At 37.2% G+C, this 27,553-nt stretch overlaps 1 protein-coding gene across 1 annotated transcript in view; it reads left to right on the forward strand.

Annotated features, from left to right (window-relative positions):
• The window catches only part of lrfn1 (leucine rich repeat and fibronectin type III domain containing 1), a 158,103-nt gene that overhangs the window by 59,834 nt on the left and 70,716 nt on the right, over positions 1-27,553 (forward strand). The window contains exons 3-4 of the mRNA XM_087795773.1: positions 1,303-1,338; positions 23,579-23,638. The gene's annotated coding sequence lies outside the window, so the exon portion shown is untranslated. The remainder of the gene's footprint in view (positions 1-1,302; positions 1,339-23,578; positions 23,639-27,553) is intronic.

Below are 27,553 nucleotides of genomic sequence, written 5' to 3' on the forward strand. Positions count from 1 at the left end.
TCCTGTGTAGGCTTGTGTAGTCAGTAGGATCAGGCCAAGAGCACAGATATTGTTCCAGAGTGACAGTGAATCGATGAGTAAAGCAAATAATAGAGCCGATAATCCTTGGCAATAATTTACAGCAAAATCATATCAAGCTTGTAAAACCTCCGAGCCATTGTTGAACTATACATGTTTCCATTGACTGTAGGTAGATGGTGAGCCAGGGGAAATCACACACGTCTTTGTTAATTACTTTTACTGTCGGCTCCGTCTAATGGTCCGAGCACACAGCGCTTTCTGACCTGCACAAGATGGAACAGCAGTTCAATGACTGGACATTTGCTGTCTGACTGGTGCTTCTGTTTTACAGTTAATTTACTAAAACTCACATTTGCTCCGCATTATTGTCCAGAATGTTTTCCTGATAACGTCTACTGCCACTATTTGTTTCTGCTTTGTAAATCTGGTCGCTTACTGGTCTAATAAGGCTGTTTTATGATATATGATATAACAGTGTTTAAGTTGTGCCAGCATGTAATGCATACTTGAATGTCCTTTTCTGGTCCCCTTGTTAAAGAGACATTTTAGATGAAGCTTCTATTGAAAACACAATGTCTTGAAAGGTTTCATTAGTTCTTTTGGGTTTTTTTTATTTATCAGAGATATCATGACAGTTTCAGTTAATGTCCTTTCAGGTTAAATGTCATTCTTTAATTTTAGAATCAGAATAAGAATATTTTATTGCAAGTGTAAACACAACATAGATTTTTTTTGTAGTGTCCTATATATTCTTATATATTTCTGTAAATAATAGGCCCGATTCTTTATTATTATCTTTATTTTAATGGAATTTGTGCTTCAATTTATTTTACTAACTTCCATCACTATTATTCATCATGTCCTTGCCAGTAATTGACGGAAATTTCACCACTCAGCCAACCCATTCGTAGTTGAAGTTTGGAACAATCTCACTGAGCCCAAAGTCCAGCTGCCCGATAATGCTTTGTTGGCAACGATTACTTCACTCTTCCCTGGAGCACGATGAGCAGTTTGAGTCCAGTGAAAGCACTGAAGGGCTTTATAACTTGAATACAAATCGGGTCTCTGGAGATGTTAAAAAAGAGTAGCTGTCTCATTCTCCTTTAGCTACAGCCCAAACCAAGGTAACTCTTAACAAAGTAAGCAATATAGCTTATTTTTTCGTTTCGTTCTTTTTCGATAAAAAAAAGTTAATAAACTGTCAAGTTTGTCACAATCAGTAACAACATACTTTTGACATGTGCTTTCATCTTTTATTTAAATTGAATTTTCTGCCTACAGATTTCAAGAGTCGGGGTGGAGTCAGAGCACATTTAGGTGAGTACTTTTTGTGTTTTCAAAATAGCTGTTTTTTGGTAATTGTTATTTGAATACCTTGATTATTAATGCATGTATACTGACATGTTCTATCACCACTTTACTTTTTGCCTTTAGCTTTATGTAAATTGATTTCAAACCACCAATCACAAAAAACAAAAGTGGTTTACACAGATTGCAAAAGGTTGATATAAAGCTAAAGTTGTTGTATTGCAGCTCACAACCTCATGTGCTTCATCTTTCATCCCCACCTGTCCACCATTAATCCATCCTTTCCGACCCCAAATTCACACCATAACTCTGAGATTATGTGTCAGCGTGAACCTCAACCTTGTCTTTATCAGTTTCTGTCTGGGTTAGCACAATTCCGTCAGAAGGGGGAGTCGAGTAAAGCCCTGGATGTACTCCAGAATAAGCTCAACTTGGCTATGAAGCCTCTAACCTAGCACTTCACCTCTGCTTTTATCCGTCTTCTTTAGATGTAATCAAAATTCCTCCTGTTTTACCTCCAAAGAGGATCTAGATCTAATCACTTAGTGTCATTAGTACTCCTGTATCTACTATCCATCAGTGAACATGAGATGGTTCTTTGCACATGGTTCAGGACCAGAGGAGAGAAATCCTTGCTCCTTAGCTTTGGAACGATCTTCCTCTCTCTCTGCGTTTGATGGAGTCTACTGACTCCTTCAAGACCATCTTATGACACTTCTATTCGTGCAGGCTTTTCCTTGATTTTCTGAGACTCCTGTGTTGGTCTCGGTGTTGTCTCGACCTTTTAGCTGTATTTTAGTATTGTTTAGCATTTTTTTGATTGTTGAAGCGCTTTGTGACCCTGGTCTGGAAAAGCGCTCTACAAATATAAATTACTTACTTACATACTTGCCTGCTGTCTGACCAACATATATTCTTTGGAGATTCTATTGGTGCTCTTTCAATAAACATAGCAAATATAAAACCATGTTTTAGACACAATACCACGGGAGGAAAATACAAGTCAGTGTCAAACATTCTCCTGCATCTGCTTTTCCTTTTGACCTGACCCACTATTCCCATACCACGTTAACTATCCAATTCTTACTGTTGGTGTCCACTAAAAGTAGAAATGCTGCGCAGTCGCAAACTAGGCTGTCCCCCCCTGCTGTGAATTTATCTGGCTTGTAAAATGAGTTTTGGCTGCATGTGTGATGAAGTTTTTCCTGAAGGATTGTTTTATCTTAGTAAAAATTACATAAATGATAACAAATGAGGGAAATGTGTTCTGGCTCCAGGCGAAGGAGGAATAAGACCGGATTGGCTAGATGAAGGATTTCTATTTCTAATCGTAATAATATCAATTTTGGCAGCCAAAGAATTAAGCAAATACAAAAACAATCAATGAAATAAATAAAGAAAAGAAAGACATTTCAGCCATTGAGAATTTAAACACCACGTTGCAGTTTAAATGTGGTGGTGCCATTGGTTGATGGCTGTGGTCATATAAATGTTAAATAATCAAAATGTTACCGATCCACAATTTGTGAAGCCTAACTACAGTTGCAGCCATGTTTGAAGTGCTTGGCCAGTCTTCGCCTGGTTGAAATATTATTGACTTTTATTGATGATTACTTACTATTGATTACATTGCACCCAATTAGTTGAGGCTGTGGGGATAACCACTCTCACTTGTCAATCAAGTCAACCACTCCCCTAATAATGCAAACAAGGAAAACTGAGAAAATAATCAAAAGTAATCCATTGGGGATTATTATGTAGTATGTCGATATTTAATTCAGTGTTAAAGGCTGTTTTTAACATTGTAAAAAGAGTGGGCTGGGTTTATATTTGACTTCAGTTCTTTCTGCAACCAGCCTCAAGCAGACACACCATGAACTGCAGATTGATGGACTCTTGTGGATATTGACCAATAATTATTATGCATTTTTCATAATTGTCGAAAACAATTCCATAATCAAATATCGGGATTACCCTTCATGTTCCCTCGTATAACATAATAAACAGCTCCATGGAATTTCTGCTAAGCCTCTGTCCGTTCATGTTGTAGGGTTGAATTAGCATGAAATGATTTGCTGTAAACTCGTCCGGGTTATCGGTCTTAGACAGGCCGCTCCTCTGTGATAGCTGCTGCCGTCACAGCATCATGCATCACACACTTGTCAAAGCAACTCTCCTCCTCCTAGCCAGTTTCTGTTTCCTGAGAGTCAACACCATCTCATCACACTTATAGTTGCATGCTCACAGACATCCTGTGCTCTCGCACACATGCAGCACACACATATACAGACGCTGTTCCCATTATGGTGACAAATCCTGCCAGAGCTTGCTCCAAACTGTGAGTCATGGCATGGTGTGTTCTACCAGTCAAACTCCCCCGTCATCGGCTTGACGAATCCGCCGCGAGTCTGCAGGCCGTGACTGCAGGAACCTTTGAGATTCAATCCTTAAGAGTGGAGAACAATCCTGCGTTACTAAAGCGTTGACATCCTTCATGTTAACCATGCTGGCTTGAGTGGTTAATCTATTTAACCAAAGATTCACCCAGACCTCACTTGGTTGATTTTAACATCCCTGATCCGATTTTTCCATATACGTATCTGTGCCTGCAACTGTATTTTTTCCATCCTTCATAATGGGATTAACTTCAGTGACTCCTATCTTGAACTACGCTGCTTGAGTCATGTTCCACTGCTCATTCCCACAAGGGATCAAACATAGATTGGGTTGTATAATTGGATTTTTATCGCTCTCTCTCCCTCTGACCAAAATGTAAATGATGACAAATTAATATTGAGCACTTCTGTGTAGTGTGTCCTTGTTTTTCACCCGCCCGGTCAGGATGCCTACAGCAACCTGTACCTCATTAGTTGTTGCATTTATTCAAATGTGAAGAGGACACTGTCATAAATAATGAATGGTTTCGGAAGATGCTCAAACTCTTTGCAACATCACATTGGAAAGCAATAATGATTCAGTAGACATTATAGCATTCATATTATTAAACAGCAATCCAAGGAGCTGAAAAATGCTCATTTATCTTTATCACTTCTGTTATCTCAAGGTCAAGATGACTTTGAGGCCTGAAACAAATGTATTTTTGGTATCCCTTGTGTTATCTATGAGTCAAGGTAACTGGAGGCCCAAAAAAAAAGTTGTTGTGTTTTACCTTGACCCAGAACAATACAAGGGATACCTTAAACACATTAGTTTTCTTCTTCCGGGTCCCCTTTTTTCGAAAAATTATGTCTTGCATTATTGCCTTTATAGAGACAATCCATTCTTGAATGTGAACTCAATTTTAGAACAAGGATTCAACTTTGTATTTCTGAAACATAAATTGATTTAAAAAAATTAGTTTGGTTGTATTGTGGGCAAACCACCACAAACCTGTCCAACAACCGCATCCACCTCATTGACAGTCTAGGTTCTCATCAATCATTCTTGATTGAGTGATTAAGCGCTTTAAAGGCCTCTGAAGATACTGTAGAAGTCTGGTCAGAGGGCACTAATTCATGTTATAACGTCTCTGGGATACGCAGCTCTCGGAGATAAGGATGTGTCTACAATGAGGATACATTATTCTCCTGTGAAGATATGCACAACATTTAGTATTCTTTGTTCTGATGCCTTCGTCCACTTACCTTTTTGAACCTTTTGAAATTTGCACAATTTATTTTATGACTCAGCCTTATTATGTGCTGAATATTCCCACAAGCAGAGGCAATTTTATTTTTCAATCTCACATAGCTCCCAAGACTTTTAAAAAGATGCTGACAAAGAGAGACTAACTCACATAGCTATGAAATCAAGAGAATTGTGATGTGAGATGCTATAGTTACAGTTTGGCTTTGTTCTCCTTTGACATGACTTGTACATATACATATGCAGTGGTTGTCGTTTATCAAACCAGAGACAACACAAGGGTAACAGTCTGTTGCCTGATAAAATTGTTGCCACAAACTATAAATTCTAAACCTGCAAGCATCTACTGTTGACTATTTTAAAAAACGTCAACGAAAAAAAACCTTCTTAAATGTATAAGCCATTTAGATTGAACAGTTAATGCCGCAACACAATGCAACAACTGAATCATAATCAATCATGCATGGTTACATGGACACAGCAGGATGGGAAACAATCTAGTTTAATGTTTGGAGTAGTAATATATTTTAAAAAAAAATTAAAATTTTATATTTCCATTTACTATCTTCAGAGGCACCTTAGCTTGCTAATTCCTCCATCTACCAACATTTGAGAAACAAAGGATATTGAATGGGTTACTAGTCCTGGTTATCATTTCAAATAGACTTTATGATGGTGTTTCAAAATTCTCAAGCTTAATCACACAATATAGTTATGAATATGCTATAATTCCACACAACTGTCAATCAAATTTCTAATCCTGTAAGCAACTGGAACAATTAAATCCATATCAAAAGTTGACATCATACGTGAGAAATGTAAACAAAAAGTTAAATTCCATGTTAAACATGTTTTATTGTTGTTGTTTTTTTCATAGTTTTTACCAATTAGGGTTAATGTTAACTGCCAGTACAGTAAAGTAAAGTTTAATGGTTTGATTGAGGTTATAGATTTGTGTGTGTTTGATCTGCCTCTTGTCAGAAATATTAACTTTTCAAAAAGGAAAAGTGTGTTATATCCTTGTTAAATATAATTCTCATCATCACCTGGGTCTTTACCTTCGCTGAACATTTGTACTGAAAAATTGACAAAACCCATCTTGCCTGGTCCACCTCCCTTGGTTAATTTCGACTACTTTCCCTCCTGTCAGTGTGATGTACTTAATTTGGCACAGATTTTAACACCAGATGCCCATCCTGACCCATTTCCCCCATTAAAACCAGGCATGGGACCGAAAAAAAGGAGCCCCTGGGTCGCGTGGGGCCACTCAAGCTCTCCACACTCTACTACTAGACACATTTTCATGGGGGAAGGGTCGTCTACTGCACTTTGGATATCTATTACATTATTCATGGTGATGTCTTACCGAGAATCTGTCTCATCTGCTGAGGGATTTCACAGTGAATTTGGGCTCCTTTGTAGACACTCGAAAAAATGGTTAGATCGCAAAATTGGGCTGTAAAGTCTTGTACCTAAAGTAGGCAATAAAAGTGTATTAAAAATGCAGAATGAGAAGTTAAGTTGACTCAAGTAATCTAATGTTTTAGTTGATATTTATCTTTTATTTCATGGTTACAATAATGTTTTCATATAAATACACACACATATATTGTTTAAAATATATAATTTTATTATCTAAACAATCTTTTCTTTGAATTTTCAAAGTTCATCAACGGATGTAGTAAACACTGCATGATTGAATATATTCATCAAAACATGCACATTTTTTAAAAATGTTTCAAATGATTTCTTCCTGCTGAGAGTTCCAGCTGATTCAAATCATATTCATCACTGAACAGCATTTTTTATTGTGTAAAATAAGCAGAAGGAAGATATGAACTTAATCAATGTTCAATTTGAGACCTGAATTGCAGAAAATCGGAAACAAGTGTTTCTTTGTGTTGCTTAAATGAAGGCTTCTGGCTGACTGAATCAGGCAGTGCTGGCCAGTTAATTAAAACCAGCTTATATCAGCTCCAAGATTAAGGCCATTGCCAGTTTGTCCGTGTTGCCAGTTCTGAGCGACAGGGAGGAAATATTAGCAAAGATGTCAACAGAACCACGTGAGGCCTCCTCACCGGAGCCTCAGGACCAGTTTGGGTGACCATGCTCTTTTTTGCAGCATTTCCGACATTTTTTTACTCTGCAAACAGATATGGGACTGTACATGTCTTAAAGACTATATTCTTGTAAACGTATGTCCCCAGGACATGAGGAATGACCCTGAATGATTCCATCGTCGCTATACTCCGATCTGCACATTTTCTCACGAGATATTCATTTACTCCTAATTACGCGTGTCAACTAGTCCACTGATAGAGGGTCGTCACTGAGATCCGTCAAGGCTGCGGTTGTTAACTTGAGTTATTAGTCAATGCTCAGATTGTGGCTGAGCAGTCACGAGGACAGAGCGACGGTGCTGAGGGGCACAAGCATTACCTCTGACCGCTGGAATAAATTATGAATGCCTTGTAAGGCAGGGGTCCTTTTTGCATTGCAGACCCGTTTAATGTTGCCATTATTAAAGGGCAACTAACGTATCGACTTGAGTGTCCCTTAGATCTTGGACCTCTATTGCACTCATCAGTATGTGTCTGTTCATAAAAAAACTCTCTTTTCATTGAAATATTTACCTTAGAAAATGGACTTAAGCCTCGCCCACTGAAAACACTTGTTTTTTGTCGTTTGAATCTTGTTTACCCTAAGCACACACACTCACTCTGTTGTGATTGGTCAAGCAGTTTTGTCACCACATTTAATCAATCCCAGAAGTCTCCACCTCCAAGGGACTCTTTGTATAAACAAAGCAGGGCGTGATTATACCTGGCTGGAGGAGTAGTGAAAAACATTATAACGCCATAACTCTCAAAACATCTCGTTCGCTGAGATTTAAGAGGGAGGAGACCTTTATAAAATAATAAGTTCAAATCATGGTCATGATGAGAAGATACTTACCGCATCTTGGAGAGGAAACTTCAACATTTGTAATGTCAGGAAAGTTGTGTGGCTCACATGAGTTACCCTTCAATACTAACCGGCCTTTAAGATAAAATCAAAAAAAGTAAATAGCAGTACCAACAAAAAAATAATTTTAAGTGCATGAAAATACATCTCATAAAAAACGGTGATGAGGCAGGATCTCTAGGCTGGTTCTTTTGCAACAAGCTGGATTCATATAGAGTTTTTTGTGTTCAGCTAATTTCCATAGTTAACTAATTAAACTGGAAGAGTCACAGTCCTATATTAATTTTTTAGGAAATCTGATTCCTTTTTAAATAATCTATAAGACAGTAATCTTAAATGCAACAGAAACAAATGTCCTAAACCAGTGACAAGCTATGGTCTGTGCTACATTTAATGGCATTAGGCTTTTTTCCAAGAGTGTGCATTTATAATTCATTACTTCACCAGGATTCCATGGAACTCATGCCTACAATTACTGCACATTAATATCTATATTGAATGGCTGAATGTAATATTAAGACATAATACGTATATAATAAACCATGGATGGAGTGCAGACAAATGTGTTTTCACTATTGTATTGCATTAAATAAAACTCCTCCATGTGAGATCTGACCCTTGACTCCAAATAACCTCTTTTGTCTTAATTGCATATCACTCCATTCGTCTCACGTCTGGGCTCTTTAGTCCATTATTTTTTCTATGAGCTTGTGTTGTTAGCTTGATCCCTTATTTGCTTCAATTAAATATACTTTAATTTAAGAGTTTTATATACATTTAAAGTAGTATGATAATATTAATTATTTTTTAACCTTCTTACTACACATAGACTCAAATTGTAATCAGCTTAAAAGTACAGTATCTAATTATCCACTTGGAACTCATTCTCTATCTTTTCACTCCACCTGTACTGAAGGGCAAAATATTTTTGATTGACATTTCACAGCAATTTCTGAGCAAAACAATCTTGTCTGGCTGCACTCTCATTTCATGGTGCCCTCGCTGACTTTCATTGCACTTCCTCGCAATCTTGTCGACGATGTTGAGAGCGAAGAGTAGATTCTGTCGTTTACTCACACTGACACCATCCCACAGTTATAGATCTACGCAGTTTTCCCAAGCAAGGTGATGTTCACCGACTCAATACTAGATAAAAATAGCTATGATCCACGGCCAATAGGATATTTGAGGATGAAGATGATAACTTCAACATTTTTATAAAGAATCAGCAAAGTAACATCTTCCTGAAGACATAATGTTGTATAGGAACAAGATCAAGGTGTGTCAAATAACACCACCACAAATGAGACTATACTAATTCACCAACAAGTTTTCACTTCATAATGTCTTATTTAAATCTCTATTATTTTCTATATTTGTAACTACTGGTGTTTTGCCGCTGAAGCACCTGAAATAATAATAATAAATAATGATAGAGATTGAAATGAGAATGCTCTTAAGAGAAAGCTTGGCTGTGACCATATTACATACATTGATAACAGAGTAAATGTGAACTAATGTGTGATTAGTACCGACCCACAAGGCCCTAGTGTCCATTTATACACACACATACTCACACGGACATACATATGCAAACACACACACATACACACAATCTTATCTGTGATAAATGTTTTACTTGATTCACGTTGCTTGTTTTCAGACTTGTGGAAAAGACCTTTCAAATGCAAAAAAAAAGGAATTCATCCTCCGTGCTGGCAAATTCTGATAAAGGAATTGACAGAGGAGAGTTAGGGATGTTAAGAGTTGTCTGCTTTGATGGGATTTTCAAGCGGTGTGAAGTGGTAGTCAGTTTTGTACCATTTGCACGACATCAGCTTTCATCCAAATAGAACACGTCTTTACACTTGGAGGACATGCATACTTAATTCACGTAATCCCCTTTCTAAATCTTCTTAGATGTCAATACTCTGTCAAAGTCTGAGAGAAGGTGACAGTTTCGGTGTCTTACTCGCACACTATGGTTCGCATAGCAACTGTCAGCGTGCTATTATTAGTCAGTGTCATGATACAAGTGTAGTGAGCATGACAACTCTGTTTAATAGCAACCATGCTGTCGTGCCTATGGATCTCAAAAAGAGGGAGACGTCAGGCCAATGTTGAAAGTGAATAATTTGCCTCCACTTATGGATGAAATGATGAAGGGGTATCATAACATGGCCTCTACAAGTAGCCAGGCTTTCACCCTGTCCAAGATGACCGTTTAATACAAGCACACACTTGTTAAAACTACTGAGCAAAAAGAAAAAAAATGTAAGTCATGGGCTGAAAAATACTTTAATTGAAAAACATTACCATAAGATTAAAGAGTCTGTCCATCTATCTTTATGTGAGGGTAATTTTAGCATATAGAGTAGCATCTTGTGATAGTCTAGTTTCATATCATCATTTTATTTTTAAATGGTTCAGAATATTTTCGCCCGCACATTCAACCCCCCAGAGAAGAAACCTGTGTAACAATCCAAGATGATGGCAGATAAAAGCAACACAAACCAGCTTCTGTCAGTCAACATTCAGATACAGTAAACTTTTGCCTCATTTATTTTGCTTTCTGGAAGAGAACAGCAGCAAAGATTTCTTATTTCCTAATGCCTGTTTTCCTTCAACTGAAAGTAGCAAGACATCTATGCACCTCAGTAATGTGGCTTTGCTAAGTTATTAATCAACGAACTTGGCAGAAGTGAAACTGTTTTATTGACCCAAGAGAGTTTCCTCCAGGAGTTAATTGAGCTGCATGAAAATATCAATTCTTTCTGACTTGGGTGTGTTTCTCGGAGGCTTACACACAATTTCTTCCCATTGAACTGAAAGTTGCATGAAAAATCCTTTGGAGAACAAGATGAAGCTCAGACTGTGAAATATGGTGCTCTGTGCTCTAAAGTTACCGGAGAGGAAGTTCACTGTTGTTAAAGCCTGCTCCTCCTACACGAAATCAGAAGAACTCAAGTCCAATAATGCTAAAGTAAACTTGCTGTGTGATTGCTTCTAACATCAAGAGCAGAAGTGGAAGTTTCTCTAAAATAATTTGGTGTTCAACCCCCACCCCCAGCATGTCCTTGAGAATAAAAATTACAAAATGAAAACAGCAGTCAGTACTTTTCAAGTGGGAATGTTGCAAAAAAAAACCCTGCTAAACCGGAGGTACTCCAGAAGTACTCCGGGGAAATATCACGAGCGCTTACTGTGTGGAGTAGACTGTATGCACTATGAAAGCCATTATTGACGACTAGGAAATCAGAGAGTGTCGATCTACACTGATTTACTTCCATAATTTAACCTTATAATTATAATGCATTAAACATATCATTGATAAATATTCAGCAGGTGACAGATTTGTGGAACTCACTCGCACAACACACACGTACAAAGTGCTGAAGTGTTTTCAGATGTTTCATTTTTGAAAATTATTTTGATTTTTACTTCAATCTGTAAATTATTTTGGTTCATTCACAGCAGATAAGTTACCAGTTCTATATCATATGGTACCTGACCCCGGAATGAATTGTCAGCTGGCAAAGGGAGATGACACCAGACACTTGAAAGCTGCACAATATTGGATGTTCTTATTACATTCTATCAATATGTGCTGCTGCAGCAGTTCAGTTTCTTCATGGCATTCATTAAAGTTTCATTGAATTTCATCTCATGTTACGTTACCGTATGGGCTTTTGGACCCAGCAGTCAGTCCTGGATGATTATTAAGATTTCATAAAGCATGGGTTGGATGTGAAGTCAGTCTGAGAGCTACATAAAGTGAGTGTAAAAGGTTTGACTTAACAGCAAACAGATTTGTTTTGTTGAGTAGACACACCTCTAATCAAAGCTTGTGTTTTAACTTTTTTATGGCCCATCATCTCGGATAAAAGTCAAGCTGTTTCTATTTTTAGGTTTGATTTGATAAAAAATGTCATTTTACACTGATTTGCATAGTTTGACTTTTACTGCAAACACAACGAAATACCATCAACTCTCAGCACCACACTTTTAACATTTAATTTTTAACTCTGACAGAAGGCCCTCGGGTTTAATCCCATCTGTAGATGCTATGGTGACTTTTTTTTTCAGAACAGACTGAATGCGTCTCAATTGGTAAAGAATTTATCCAACCATTTAACACTTCTAATGTCAGGCAGCCAAGTTGAATCTGCATCTTAGAAGACCCTCAAGCTTGTTCTGTTCTCATTTTTTTTGTTTTTCAAACCTTCAAAAACATTTTACTTTCTGTGACCTTTAAGCTAATTGACAGTTTTGACATGTCTGCTGGCAATTAAAACAAACAAATACCTAATGTTTAAAGATCTGATGTTTGAGCTCTTTAGGTTTAGTTCTTAAATCGCTTCACAATCCTCTTCATACTTAGTTCTTAAAAATTCTGAGAGAAAACACAACTATATACGATATATATTTCTATGTGATGTGTGTGTATATATAACTGGAATTGTCAGTGTGTTTTCAGGTTAGGCTTGTCAAAAGTAGCTGGTCTATCAATTAGAGAAAGGAAATTAAATGAGCTGCTCAGCTGCTCAGAAGGGGTTTACACTCCTTCATCAATATTGTTCAGTTCAATCAATACAGACATTAGGACAGGAGCCATTACTGCAGACAGTCCCATGTTTACATCTTTATGAATACATTAACGACTCTCCTCTCAAGGATGAAAGGGATGGCAAAAAAAAAAAAAAAAAAATGCTGAACAAACGCCACCCTGAGAGAGGGTTTATAGAATTTGCCTGATTAGATGAAACTCAAGCTCCCGTAACTTCTGATTATTTATGTGCTTTGGCAAAATGTGCTGAGCATGACTCGGTCTATAAATAGTAGCCTGGACAGTGTGGGAGGAGATGCGGAGAGAAGGTCTCAGTGGGAGAGAATCAGATCATGAGCAACAGACAATCCCTGATGACTCATCGGGAATTGTAAGAAAGTGATCCTTGACAAGGTGGTCATCTCCATGTCTTTGTGTTGACCCCTCTGAAAACTTGTTTAAAAACAGCGTTGCTATTCAAAATATATACTTCAAACGATCATAAACAGATTCAAAAGTTTCCTGTGACCATTTTTGTTGTCCCATGGGAGGATTGCATGATTTAGTATCAATTAATAAATATAATATAATGAGAAAACATTATTTTTTTTAAATTTAAGGTCATTCTCAAAAGAGCTTATTTTGATTTTTCTCTGCAATAGACTGGCGACATGTTCTCAGTGTCCCTCACCTCTCACCCAAAAAAACTGGGATAGGCTCCACTTGGTGGTGTTGAAGCAGTAATTTGGTTCAGGTAAACACTCAAAAGAGGCCATTTGTTTCAAATATGGTAGTTAACCAAGCTATCGTTAGCTAGATCCACACGAATGTTAATGTCTCTAACATTTCTAACTTCACCAGGCCGGGCAAGAACTCAAAATAAGAACTCAAAATATGGACCAGGAGGACGGTACAGTAACGCAAAAAAAACTTGCTGACTTGTTCTCATGGCTAGGTGGTGCTGCTTCACTTGTCTTCAGACAGCTGAGTTTTATTCAAGCAATATTCTAAGAGCAGCTTGAATTCTGTGTCACGTTTCATAGTGGAATGACTAACTGCATCTTCTTCTCAAACCCGGCTCTTCTGCAGGCCTGCAGATTATCCTCATGCAAACCCTCCGTCTTGGATAGCTATTTGTTTTTATTGTTTTTTGAAGGGAAAGAAAATATAGCTGCACAACCAGAGCAATTATTAGAGCGTATATTATGTGATGTGATTCTCCCGGGCAACTTCCATTATTGCTCACTGTCACCACAGTCACAGCACCACAATGAGATTTCCCATCTGAAGGGAAGAAGAAGCAACATTCTGGTAAATATTATAGCGTAGTAAAATACCTTCACGATTTATTGCCCAGCGTTTTTACACCTCTGCAGCGGCCGTTCTCAGCATCCCACTAAACAGGCTTCTACTTTGCCTGGGGTTATTCCCTTTGTCTGGAGCACACTCGTCTCTCGGGGTGACGCTGGCCGCCCTACAGGTACTGGTAATGGTCAGCTTGCCAACTGTGTGGGCACAGTGAAAGAAGCATATGCTGCCTTTTAAACTAGCTCAGTGGAGGCAGTGATGAAACACAATCGTTTGGAATCTGACGAAACTAACAACGTTGGTTAACCTGCTTGACAAATGCGATCATGCAGTTAGACAGTTTAGCAGGCAGTTCATCGTAGAAGGTAGCAGCTTACGTTCCCTGCACAACTGATGTAAGATATTATGTGTTTTGTTCCCTTGGATGAGTTAAGTATAATACACTATTTAACTTATTATCTATTTTAGCATTATGGTAAGTACACAACATGTTTTAACTCATATATTTTAAAAGCTAGAGGGAAACTCATGTGAAAATTCAACTTTCCTGACTCACTCACATGTTTCAAATGTTGAAGTCTTCCTCTCCAAGATGCAGTCATTCCCTTATCATGATTTTGTATTGAAGTAATTACTTTATAAAAATCTCCCCCTTCTAAATTCTTGATGAATGAGAGGTTACGAGAGGATAGTCCATTTTGACGTAATAATGGCTTCACTCCTCCTCCAGCCAGCTGTAATCATCCCCCGCTTTGTTTATACAGCGTGTATCTTGGAGGTTCAGACTTTCGGGATTGTCGGTGACAAGCCTTGATGATTGACCAATCACAACAGAGTGGGTGTGATAATGGTGAACAGGAATTCATCTCCAGAAAAATGGGTCAAGTTAATTTTCCCATTTAAATATTTCAATTAAAAGAGAGTTTTGTATAAACAAAAAAATACAGGTGAGTACAATGGAGCTCCAATATAAAGTTAAGAGACACTTAAATTAACACATCAGTTAATCTATAAAAAATAAGAATATAGAGATGGTAGAAAATGCTCATTGCTGCCCCTTACATGTCACAAATATATTTTTGCATAACTCACCATCTGTGCGCAACAGAGTTTTTTACTTAAATAAGAGAACTCTTCGTTATTCATTACTACATCGCTACAGTATTAGTATTTTTACCTGACACTTCTCTGCTTCTTCAGTCGCTATAGACCCTACATCATGGCTGCTCTCACTAGAGTAGTATAAAGGTTTCATTTTACTCTAGCTAAGAATCAAGGGGCGACGTGGGGCCCTGCTTGTAGTTATAAACCTTAATGAAGCCAGGGTGAAGCAATGAAAAGGAATGTGAGTAAAAAATTCTGACAGCAAAAGGACGGTGTGTTGCAACTTCATTTGTAAATGCTGAAAGACCATGCTGTTGGCAGGTTGTTGTATATTTGCTAAAGATTTAGTTAATTAAAAGTTATTGCCTTTGGGGCATCTGTAAATAATTTAGATTTAATTAAGGTATAACTTGTAAAGGTTATTAGTATGTAATTTTTAGAAATTAATTCCTACAAGAACCTAGCTTATTACCATTTCACAAAATCTTTTCTGTCTTAATATAATGTCTTAATAATGTAAGTAAGTAATTCATTTTTATTTGTAGAGCGCTTTTCCAGACCAGGGTCACAAACGCTTAAACAATTAAAACAATATTCAATAAAGTATACAATTTAAAGGGCAAGATACAACTGATAACACAACAGGAGTTCAAGGAAATAAAGGAAAAGCCTGAACAAATAAAAACCTCTTAAGATGTTTCTTGAAGGAGTCAGTAGACTCCCATCAAGTGCAAAGAGAGAGGAAGATCGTTCCAAAGCTTAGGAGCAACAGTCTGGAATGATTTCTCTCCTCTGGTCCTGAACCGTGTGCGTGGAACCATAAGTAGATTCTGATCCACAGACCTCAGAGCCCGAGCTGGGATGCAGGGCTGGATCAGATCACTGATGTAAGGAGGAGCCTGACCATGAATAGTTCTGAGAGTAAGAACCAGAATTTTAAAGTTGATCCTGAAAGAAACTGGAAGCCAGTGAAGAGTTTTAAGCATCGGAGAAATGTGAGTTCTTCTACTTGAGCGGGTCAGAATTCCCGCTGCAGAGTTCTGAATCAACTGCAGGCGAGACAGCTCCTTGTTGTTAAGACATGAAAACAAACTGTTACAATAGTCTAGGCGAGAAGACAAACGCATGGATTACAAGCTCCAGATCATGTTGTGACAACATTTTCCCAAGTTTAGAGATTTTTCTCAGTTGAAGGAAACAGTTTCTGGTCAGTTTTCTGCAGTGTTGAACAAGAGACATGTCTTTATCAAATACAACACCCAGGTTTATCATGCTCAGTTTGACAGACTGACCTAAGTCACCCAAGTAATGACTCAACCCTGGAACCTTATCATCAGGAGCAATCACCAGAGTTTCAGTTTTGTCCACATTTAGCTGCAAAGTGTTTTCACTCAGCCATTGTGCTCTACTCTTGTATCACAGATTACCCTTATTACCATTATTCTTATCCACCCATTCGGCCCTATCTGCTTTCTCTTCTTTACCTCACTTAATCTCTGAACATTTAACTTATATACAATACTGTCAATTTTCTTTCTACATCACCAAAAGTTGGTTGATGATGCGTCATAAATTCCTACTGAACATTACTCTAATATGTGAAAAGAAGTTACATTTCACATTTTATTGTCTGCCACTGATCAAAATTGTTCATGTTTGAAGCACAAGGTTCTCTATACTGTGTTTTTTAGATGACGAATATAATGTTTTTTAGCAAACTGCGCCACATTTTCTGCAGAGATATATATAAAATAGTCTGAATAAAACTGGACTTACCAAACCACATTTCAACCCAATGGCCCTGGACCAAATATGTGTCTTTATTTGTTGTGTTATTGAACGGGTTTGTAATAGCAGAGTGGCCCTGCCCTTAAACTGTTGGTTTTAGCCTTGTGGCTGGTCAGAGAGGCTAATAGAGAAGTGCAAATGCATCCTGGCCTGTACTTTCACACATGGTTTTACAAAGCACTTTGAGAAGAGACTGCGGCTTCTCCACACTTCATTATAAATTCTACGGGTGATTTCTCTTTGAGGTGATACTGTTTCCATGGATATTGAAGATTTCACAGAAATAACCACGCAAAAAAAAACACATATATTTAGACAATCTGAGCTAACAGGTCTCTGTGTGTCTCCCTCATGCAAGCTCAGAATAACCAGACAAATAACTGCTTTTCCTTGAGAAACGCTGCAAACGGTGTAGCTTTACTGTTAAATTGTTTTTTCTACTTATTGCATATTGCAATCATGTAATTTCCTAGATGTGATATTGGACATATTTCAATTCAGTGAAATAACATTTACTGGTGGGGTCGCATTATGCAATGTGACATTTGTGAGAATGAATAAAAAAAAAGAAAAGAAAAAAGAAGCCTTAACATGATTGAAAATACTTAAAATGCGTAATTATGCCTTGAGGTTTTAAATATAAGCTGCGTAAGATGTTCGTGAAGTGTGAAATAATTATTTTATTTATTTTTACATTTAGATTGAGAATTGTTGTGTTGTTAATAACATATATGTGAATATGCTATAATGCTCTTTTAGGCAAATCATTTATTTTATTACAAAGAAGAATCTAGGTCAAGATGAAAAGATAGTAAGTCAAAAGATAATCATTTATGAAATGTCAAGAGAAAGCTGTACAGGCACACAAAGTAATGAAATCTAATTCATGAATTAGAAAAGGATCATTTAAACAGCAAGGATAATAGTTGTGGGACAGTTTTGTTCATAATCGGGTTTATTGTTTCGTTCTTTCTTAGCGAGGGCCATGTAAATACAGGCTGCATGTGTCTGGCGGTCCAATGCAACATTCATGAACCAGGTGTTCAATGACTTATAAATCATATATTAAGGTGAAAAAAATCATTTTGATTTCAATTCATAACATCATGAAAGGCTGAATATTAGAATAAAGTCAGACTGATTACCTGCATGAGTGACTCAAGTCTTAGAGGATTCAGGTTTTTACTTGCCTAACATTTCACTGGAACAAAAGAAGTCACAGATGATTTGAGCAATCTGCTGCCGATACATAAATAATTTATATTTCTGCAGTAAAAAAAAAGCGGTGAGGGCTGGCGGCGCGTGAGCTTGATGACATTTGATCCCTGCAGGATGTGTGGAGGCAAAACATGTTTTTTTTTCTTCCAGGAAGTGGCCTTTTGTCTGTCCTCGCTGTTTATCTCTCAACATGAGTGAAAATATGTATGATTAGAAAGTGAGAAAATCAAAAATCTGAAGGTGTTTCTAGGGATGGTGTCACTCAAGTGTCTTGTTTTTGCGTGCGGATATGCTGTTTGATGTGTCTGCGTGGGAGTCTGATGAGGAGATGAAGGAGTAGTTAGCATGAAGTCACACGATTACAGCAGAAGCAGCATGAAGGACTCTGGTGAGCAAGCGTGTGTGGGTGTGTGTGCCTTTCTCATGTGTGTATTAGTCAATCTGTTAGCAGTGCATGCTTCAAAGGACATGGACATAGGATGGACCTTGCTATGGAGTGCAGCATGCGTGAAATTGTTCCTCTCTCATCACTCATGAATGCTGGCTGTCGGACTCGTAATGACGTTTGGGAACAAAGGAAGTGGTTTTCTGACCCAAACAGTGACTAGCATACTGAAATGTATATAATTAGTCAGAACAGACTCTTAACTAGTTTACTTTAGTCTTTATCTTGGCTCCAATGTTTGCTGAAAAGTTACAATCCTTTTCTTTATCATAATGATGTTCTTTTGATTACGTAATTTATAAAGCTGAAGGGTCCAAACTTAGGTTTGTGTCTTCTCGTCTGGAATATTGCAACAGCTCCCTCTTGTTCATGTCTTTACAAGAGGGAGCTGTCTCGCCTGCAGTTGATTCAGAACTCTGCAGCGAGAATTCTGATCCGCTCAAGTAGAAGAACTCACATTTCTCCGATCCTTCAACTCTTCAATGGCTTCCAGTTTCTTTCAGGATCAATTAAAATTCTGGTTCTTACTTTCAGATGTATTCATGGTCAGGCTCCTCCTTACATCACTGATCTGATCCAGCCTTACACCCCAGCTCGGGCCCTGAGGTCTGTGGATCAGAATCTACTGATGGTTCCTTGCATACGGTTCAGGACCGGAGGAGAGAAATCCTTACAGGCTGTTGCTCCTAAGCTTTGGAACAATCTTTCTCTCTCTCTGCGATTGATTCAAGTGGTACTGACTCCTTCAAGAAACATCTTAACACAGTTTTATTTGTGCAGGCATTTCCTTGATTTTCTTGAACTCTTGTGTTGTTCTCAGTGTTATCTTGACCTTTTAAGTATATATTTTATTGAGTATTGTTTTGATTGTTTAAGCACTTTGTGACCCTGGTCTGGAAAAGCGCTCTATAAATATAAATTACCTACTTACTAGGCTTAGCATTTTTTTAAATGAAAGGGTTCAAAAAGAGCTGATCAGTAGCTATTTTCAGTATCAATTGGAAAGAAAATATCAAAATGTATTAAGCCACAACCTAATCTTTTGCTTGTGTTTTGGCATGGTGGTTCTTGATATATGAAGGTAAAAATAATGCCATAATTATAAATACAAATAAATAAATGAATAAACTAATTCATACATACATAACTAAATGTATAAATAAATACATAAATGTGTGAATAAATGTCAAAATGATTATATTTTTGAATGTACTGTATATGTATATACTGTATACAGAAAAGCGCTGTACAGAAGAAAAAACAGGATTCCTTTTTTTAGACATTTTGCTATTTATTCACATATTTTTAAAATTTTTGTATGTATTATGTATGTATTTTTTGTCATGTATTTAAAGATTTTTATTTTATTTTTTTGGCACATTTGGCCATGTGAGACCTGATAAAGAGACATTAGGTGTGGAAGTCAGTCCAGCTGATGCAAAGAGGTTGTCCAACCATGTAAGTTGCAGAGGTTGTTGAGAATGTCCTAGAATGTCAGTTTTCTAAAAATATAGTAGCTTTGTTCAAGTGTTATGATTGTTAATATGGTGATGAGGTCCCTCTTATCCAAAAGAGCAATATAAAAGCCTCAACAAACGCTTGGGTGGCAAAGAGTTTAAAAATGACATGTATAGATTTGTCAGATCCTGCCCTCCCTTGTCTTCTGATTGGTTCTGATGAGAAATTCCAGGATTTGATTCCGGTTCACTTCAGATGCTTCTGTCTGTCTTTCCATGTAAGCTGAGTGACCTACAGACGTCTAATGGCCCAAGCAAAACCAACTGAATACGATAATCTAGGCTGGAAATGCATTGTTGTCAACACTGTTGGTCATGTTGTCTATCAAAAGAGTAAATGCTAACAGGCCCAGATCGTCTGAACACAGGCTTGATTTGACCAAAGAGGTCTAACAATGATAGTGATAGTCTGTTATGTATAAACCATCTGGTAGTAAAGTAACAAGACATCAGTATCAGTAAAAAAAAAGAAAATACTCTAAAAAAAATAAACCTGTGTACCCAGAGAATGTACGATAGCATCCTAGGCCTCGCATGGATTCCAAACCTACATGATGACAGTCGTAGTACATTGAGTTACCACAAACAACAAGGTAATTAAAGGCTTTGGTCAGAGGATAAAGATGAAATGTGTTCAGATCATTAAATGATGTCAGATAACCCAAGAGTCGTCCGGCCAGATTCATTCTACTTTGGTTCTGTGTCATCATTAAATACTTCAGATCATCTGCAAAAAGATCATCTTGCTCTCCAGCATCTTGATTTACTGAGTGTGTACTTTAACTCTTAAGGAAGAACCTAAAGTCAACCGTACGTTATCTTGACCTGTCACTCGTGGGTGTAATGGATGGCTATTGATAAGCATTGTAAGGTCACTCTCAATGTCGCACTCCTTCTGTGGACGCCTACCCTGTTTACTCCCGGCTGAGGTGACACTTTGAGTGGGCAAACACGTCTTTGCCGGACAAACACCGCGTGACGATGTGGCTGAGGCTGATAAAAGGAACTGTGGAGATCCTAATCAAGATTGTCGCCTCAGCAATTAAATGTGACGCCACACAATCAGAGCTGCTCCTCTTGTGAAGTAACTATATAGTATATATTTTTGATGAAAAAAGCTGCCATTAGGTTCTCTGTGGTGTGTCCTATTTGACATGAGATATTGCATTTAAACTCTAAATTAAGTTAATAGGAAGCGGAAATCTTATCAACTCCATTGGGGTAAAATTATATATATGTAATGGTGGCAACAAGTTGAGAACAGGTTGGAGCTTGTAAGGTTTAACACTACAAATCTTGACGTCAAAAGTAGAGATTTGGTTTCAACAGTGAGGAAGTCAGTTGTATTGCTGCTACATCTAGTGCACAGATGAAGGGGGATAGATTGAGTTGAACGGAAGTCCTTACAGTCGTGTTCTTATTTGCGTGGGTTCTACTACTATTACTAGTTAACAAATTTGTTGATCAAAATGTTGGTATAATGACAGGTGGATTCCAAACCCCAGCAATCGAATAGAGACTTGAAGTAGAGTATACTGTCCATATAGAAAGGAGCATATTAACTTGAGATATTCCTTAGACATTTGTCAAAAAACTTTATTAGCATCCAGGAAGGAGCTAAATCTGGTCAGAATACTGGTGAATAATTAGGTAAACAGTCTCTCTCAGGCTTTTAACAAGCTCACCGCACACCTGAGCCTTCAACAAGAAACCTTTGAATGTGAAAAAAAATATTCCCCTCGAGTGCCGGCAGACAAGGTTATCGACGAGGTGTTGAGCTATCTTCTGTCAGTGAGGCAGACGTTTCTGTCAGGAGATCGAGACATGGAAGAAAAGAGGAGACAACTCCCTCTCAACTTTTATACTGACAGCGTCTGGAAACTGGAGTCCATATGAAAGATAATGTGCAACTTTTTGTAAGACACATAAATGGATCATAAGCACCAGAGATACAAAGGTGGAGGGCAGGGAGCCTCCGGCTAAGACTCACCATGTTCGGAAGTGTTGAAGGTCAGATCAGGGCAAAGAAAAGAAAGATATTGGATAAAGATCATAGTCTTTTTAGATACAAAACAGACTGCCAGAAGCAATCTGAAACACATCTTCTGCAGCGTGCAGCACAGCGGGTTGAATGGCTGACAATCAAAAGCTTACTGTTTTAATCCTGCGTTCTCTTGTCCTCTGATTGCTCCCGATGAGAAAAGTGGCATCTCAGGCTCCATCCGGCTGATAAGTCTCCTTGTTATCGTATGGTTAATAATTTTCTGATTTAGTTAAGGCAATGGAGTGAAATTGGCCCCTTACCTGCAGACCCACAATTGCTAGGCCTTCATTATCAAGGTCGTTGATGCTGCACACAGAGCTCAGCACCTACAATGGACTTGATTAAATGTGACCTTCATAAAATCACAAAATCTACTTGATACTAGAGTGATTAATTGCATTTGCAATATAATTGCGATTCAACATCAGTTACATCCTGACATAGTTTAGTGTGCTGCTGGGGTGTGTAGGTGTGTGTAGGTGTGTGTGCGTGTGTAGGTGTGTGTAGGTGTGTGTGTGTGTGTGCATGTGTGTGTGTGTGCGTGTACTTACCTTTTACAATCACATAATTCAAATTGTATGAATCATACTCCTTTATTTTGTATTACAAGAGATGTATTATAAGATGACAGAGTATCAAGAGCATCTGTGCAAAAATGCCTAAAAGCTAGAAGAAAAAGGCAAACATGACTCACACAGTGTTTGCAATTTTGGTTTAATCTGTACTAAATTTTGTGTGAACTTTAACTTACTTAAAAAAGTATGTATTTTTAACTGTTTTTTGTTTTGTTGTGACGCTGGTCTGCAAAAGGCACTTTACAAATATAAATTCATTACTTACGTATTTACTTACTTAATTAAAGTAACTAAATTAAAAAATTAAAAACTATTTTTTATTTCAATGTCTGCTCTATTTGTCTTATCTCAACAATGAATTTATCACTGTTACCTTAACAATCCCAAATAAATACATTGTTTTGTAATATAAACTATGTATTGTATTAGAGTAGACATGTGAAACATGACATTAAAAAATAATTGTAAATTATGTCAGGTTTTATTAAATCAGTAGATTACAGCCAAAGATTATAAATTAGAGAGTGTCATTTAGTGGACGTTCAAAATGAAGACTATATGATGATACAGTGTCTTGACTACAGAGCTTAATCACGAGGCCTCATCTACCTCAATCCCTCTTGTTTTGTGTCCTTTATTATAAAACATAAAATAATGGATAATAACAAGTGTAGTTTTTACAGTACATGTTTACAATTGCATTGAAATATACATTATGTAGAAAGAGCTACTACACTTACAGGCAACCCCTGTTCATTTTTTCTGATGAAAAAATCTAGTTGTACATTTTTTTTCTGTATTTCTTTATCCGACAACCTTCATAGAAAATGTTATCATCATAGAAGCATTGAATATATAAGGGGGCCATGAATCATGACTAGAAATACAATATGAATCTGAACAAGATCTTGAGACATGCTGAAGAGAATTTCTATATTCTATAAAATGCCACATCACTGTGTGGAATCTGAGATAAAATCTGAGATTGAACGATAAATTGAAGCTTATTTTATGATTTGGCGACACTAAAATTGCTGCCCGACCATGTCATTTCTAGTAGAACATTAAGGTGTGACCTTTTATTTCTCTCCGCAGGCTCCTCTGGAGTGAAACCAGAGTGAAGCTTCCAAACAGAGCAACAAAATCAAAATTCTGGTGAGTAACCTCATAAAAATGACAATGTTTCTCCATATCATCACATGTTCATTCATTAATGCTGAATAGATGTGCAGGAAGTAATGGGCCAGATACTTTGTTGATATAAATAAAGATATTCTGCCACTTTCAATCACTGAGTTGCCTCTCAGGTTTGGTAAGTTTGTTGCTTTTTGCATTTTTGTACGTGCTTCATTTAACGTGAAGTCATACTTCATATTTTTATTCATTAGTTGTCCTGTTTTTCGGACATACATTTATTGCATTTACTTCAGACGCTTCCTTGTCGGATCCAAACCTCTGTGCCAGAGACCAAATCACATGTTCCCTCCAGAGACAGAGCCAGAGAGTGAGCGTGCCCACACCAACACTGTTAGCTCTCCTTTCACAGATCCACCGCTCGCCCATGAATCCCTTATAGGTTGCACAACGGCCTAGCACCATTATCAGGACGGCTGGCTGGCTCACCACCCTACAGCAAAGTCGACGTCCCTTTGCTCGTGCAGATTTAATTTCTTATCTCAACTGGGGAAAACAGGCCTAGTGATGAATGTTGGAAAAGCACCTTGGGCTCAAGCAAACGCTGATACAGGCAAAAGATGGGTTGATAAACAATTTTATTGGGGCTGATCTTCTTAAGATATGCAGGGGAATTTTCCACACATTGTGAGGTTGATTAAACAAATGGAAGCTGTGTTTGCCAACACATCTCAACGGACAGGAATCATCTTGACAGCACAAGTTGAAGACTGGAATTACAAGTGCCATAATAAGGTAATAAATGTTGAATTATTAAGTCAAGAATTATACTTATTTAATACATCATAGACCTATTTTATTTTTCCTATATAACTTGATAGTGGTTCCATTTTGGTGGTGGTGTGATCTAGATCTTAAAAGGTTCTGAATGTTTTGTCATTTAATTGTGTTGAACTAACTAACTAACTGGTGCCGTAGTGGTTGCCACTTTAACGCAGGTTTTTAAATTATAAAACATAAGATTAGTTTGATTCAATTATTCTGTGTAATCTGAAATTGGTCCATTTGCAGAGGTATGCCCTACTTTTATTGCACTGTCTATTATTTTAGCAATCACGTAAATGTAAAAAATGATACATGTTATGTAATTGAGCTAATTCAATGTCTGACTCTACCATAGCTCAAGTGCTTATTATAAAATATTAAATCAAATAAAAGATGGGAAATGATGTCCAGTAAGACACACAAAATAGTAATAGTAAGTTTACCTACAGTATATCCCATTTCAACTGCAGATACACCACTGCAGTCAAGGACGTTTCACCCACACAGAGATGAAAGAAGATAATACAGTGTTTAAAAAGTTGGTGCAGCGTTCACTAGAATAGTGTTGAAGTAGTGGGAATTTGAAAACAGGATACAATAAATATGATACAATTTTGATTCGATCAAGCCAAAAAATATGGACTGCAATATTAATCGGCGCCATTTATTCAGCCTGTTTTCTCCCTGATGGCAAAAACAAGCATAAAAAGATGAGTTTATCATTTGGTTTTCTCATTACACTTTTTTTTACAAAAAGGAGAAAACATTCAAAAGCTCTTCCTGTGGGATGGATGCTCAGAACCATTTTAACTGGCTAAGATTCTTGTAATATTCTGCAAGTATGAAGTCTTGACACATATTTCCACATCTTTTCCTCAGAGTGAACTGACCATTCTCTGATGTGTGATTGCTGGAAAAAAAGGTTCCTCTTTTTGCTATTGAGATGTATTTGAAAATATTTGCTTATCCATGGAAAATGGACACCCTCTACATTTTAGTATAAGCATATCTCTTGCCAGGAAAAGTGCCTTTCTCTGTGGAAGAGTTGAATATATGTGAGTCTTGTTCAGAGTAGGTAGTAGAAGATGGTATGCCACAGTAAAATATATGTTAATAGAAACTGTTCATTTTGCAAACATGATTAAAAGAAGCAAAGTCCTTTGAGAGTCATCAAGAGTGTACCTTCATCATTGAAAAAACAATTTGGCATCGGAACACCATGGTTGTTCTAAGGACATGGTCCTGCAAGACCTCTTTCCCCAATTCAAGGAAATCCTGATTAAAATAAGAATCATAGCACTAAGTAATTGAATAGTGTTTTTATTTATGATGGATCATTACCATCGAGTCAGCAATCTAGATCCTGTACGAATGTGTACAGCTTTAAGAGAGATTAAAAAACGATTTTCATCCAATTATTTTCTATTTAATTTAACATTCAGTTGACGCAGCTGCTCCAACCTGTTTAAATATGTGTTTTTATGCGTGTTTCATTGAGCAGAAGAAACTTGATCCGTTTAACGAGGGCGATAATTCCCACGCTCTCATGTTTTCAAAAAGCTGCACAGCAAAACATAAGCCTAAAATATAGATTTCTTAACTCCTTTTCACTCACTTCATGCAAATTTCTGTTTTGATGTCTTTTGTCGGCATCTGCTACTTTTTCTCGGGGCGCTATAATTAAACAGGAGGAGGCCACAACCCCTCTTTATTGACTGTCAGTTTGAGAAATGGCTGTTACAAAACATGCAGTCTAACTTGCACAAGCTGAACCGCAAACACATTGTGCTCTCGATGGTTTCCATTTTAGGAGCAGAGTGTGTGTCTGTGTTCTGTGTGTGAACATTCATGAATTCATCTTTGTTACCGTAGCAACATGGATGTCTGATATTTGCTGAAAAGATGGACATTTCCTAGACACAAGTGAGCCTTTTATTCTTCAGACTTGATTTATGACAGTCATTAAAATGTCCTTTTATAGTAGTTTACGTTGTAGTATGACAGCTGTATTTAAGTGTTCTGTGGTCGATTAGAAATCAGCTTGGTTATTAACCAGACTAGACCTAAGGATCACCTGATGTCTAAAGGTGATGAAATGATCAGATCAATGAACTCCTATGAGTAGAGGATGGAGATAATGAAGCGCCTCATGGTAATATGCTAAAAACACCTTGAAGATTGTCTTTCCTCTAGGGGTTCTATATCAAAGTGAACATGAGGCGAAAATAGTCTTGTTTTTATTTACACTCTCACCAGCTCAACAGCCCGTACCTTGATCTGACAGTGTCCTCATGAGATAAAACCCATAAATCATGATTTAAGCATCAGTCTCGGGCACTTTGTCAGCATTTACACTTCAGTGAAAAGGTAGGACGGCAAAAGAAAGAAGATATATCTGGTGGAGAACATATTATGATGGAGAGGTGCGCAAATATTCTTCGTTTCCACCAGCAACACCAGATGAATAACAAGCTCCTTAAATTGTATGTAAAGTATATATATTATTGTCAACTCCCAAGAAGAAGACACACACTGGTCTTTTTCATGTAGATGTATGCTCTTATAACATGTATAAGGATCAAGGGCTATAATGAACTACTATAATGTAATGGAAATTTTTTTGTCTTTTTTTTGTGTATTAATAAGGTAGCCAATGATTCTGGTGGACTAGAATATAATTACTACTTGTTTTACCATTTTATTCTTATTAAATAATGCAAAAACCTAATTCATTGACTTTCAATTCTTACTTTCTTAAAAAGCTTTTTTCATATATTATTTAACTATAACAATTACGCCTCCAAAGACATTTTTGCATAGGGCAGTGTACAGGCACGTAATGACAAGGGGTCTGACATATACAGTGGTAAACAGACTGAAAAGCAACACAGATTGCATTTTGGACTAATGTTCCATGATGAAATGTTTTGTTCGAAAGCACAAACTCATATTTGATTTTTCTTTTGTATGGTGATATCACAGCATTTTACCCATTTCATTGAATAAAGGTAAAAAATGCCACCACTGCTAACACAAATTCAGATATTTGCCTAATAAATTACATCTGCGTCAAGTATAACAGGAAAAAGGAGTCAAAATCAAAATGGACTA

The sequence above is a fragment of the Callionymus lyra genome, chromosome 7, assembly GCF_982586985.1.
Source record: "Callionymus lyra chromosome 7, fCalLyr1.hap1.1, whole genome shotgun sequence".
Classification (NCBI taxonomy): Eukaryota; Metazoa; Chordata; class Actinopteri; order Syngnathiformes; family Callionymidae; genus Callionymus; species Callionymus lyra.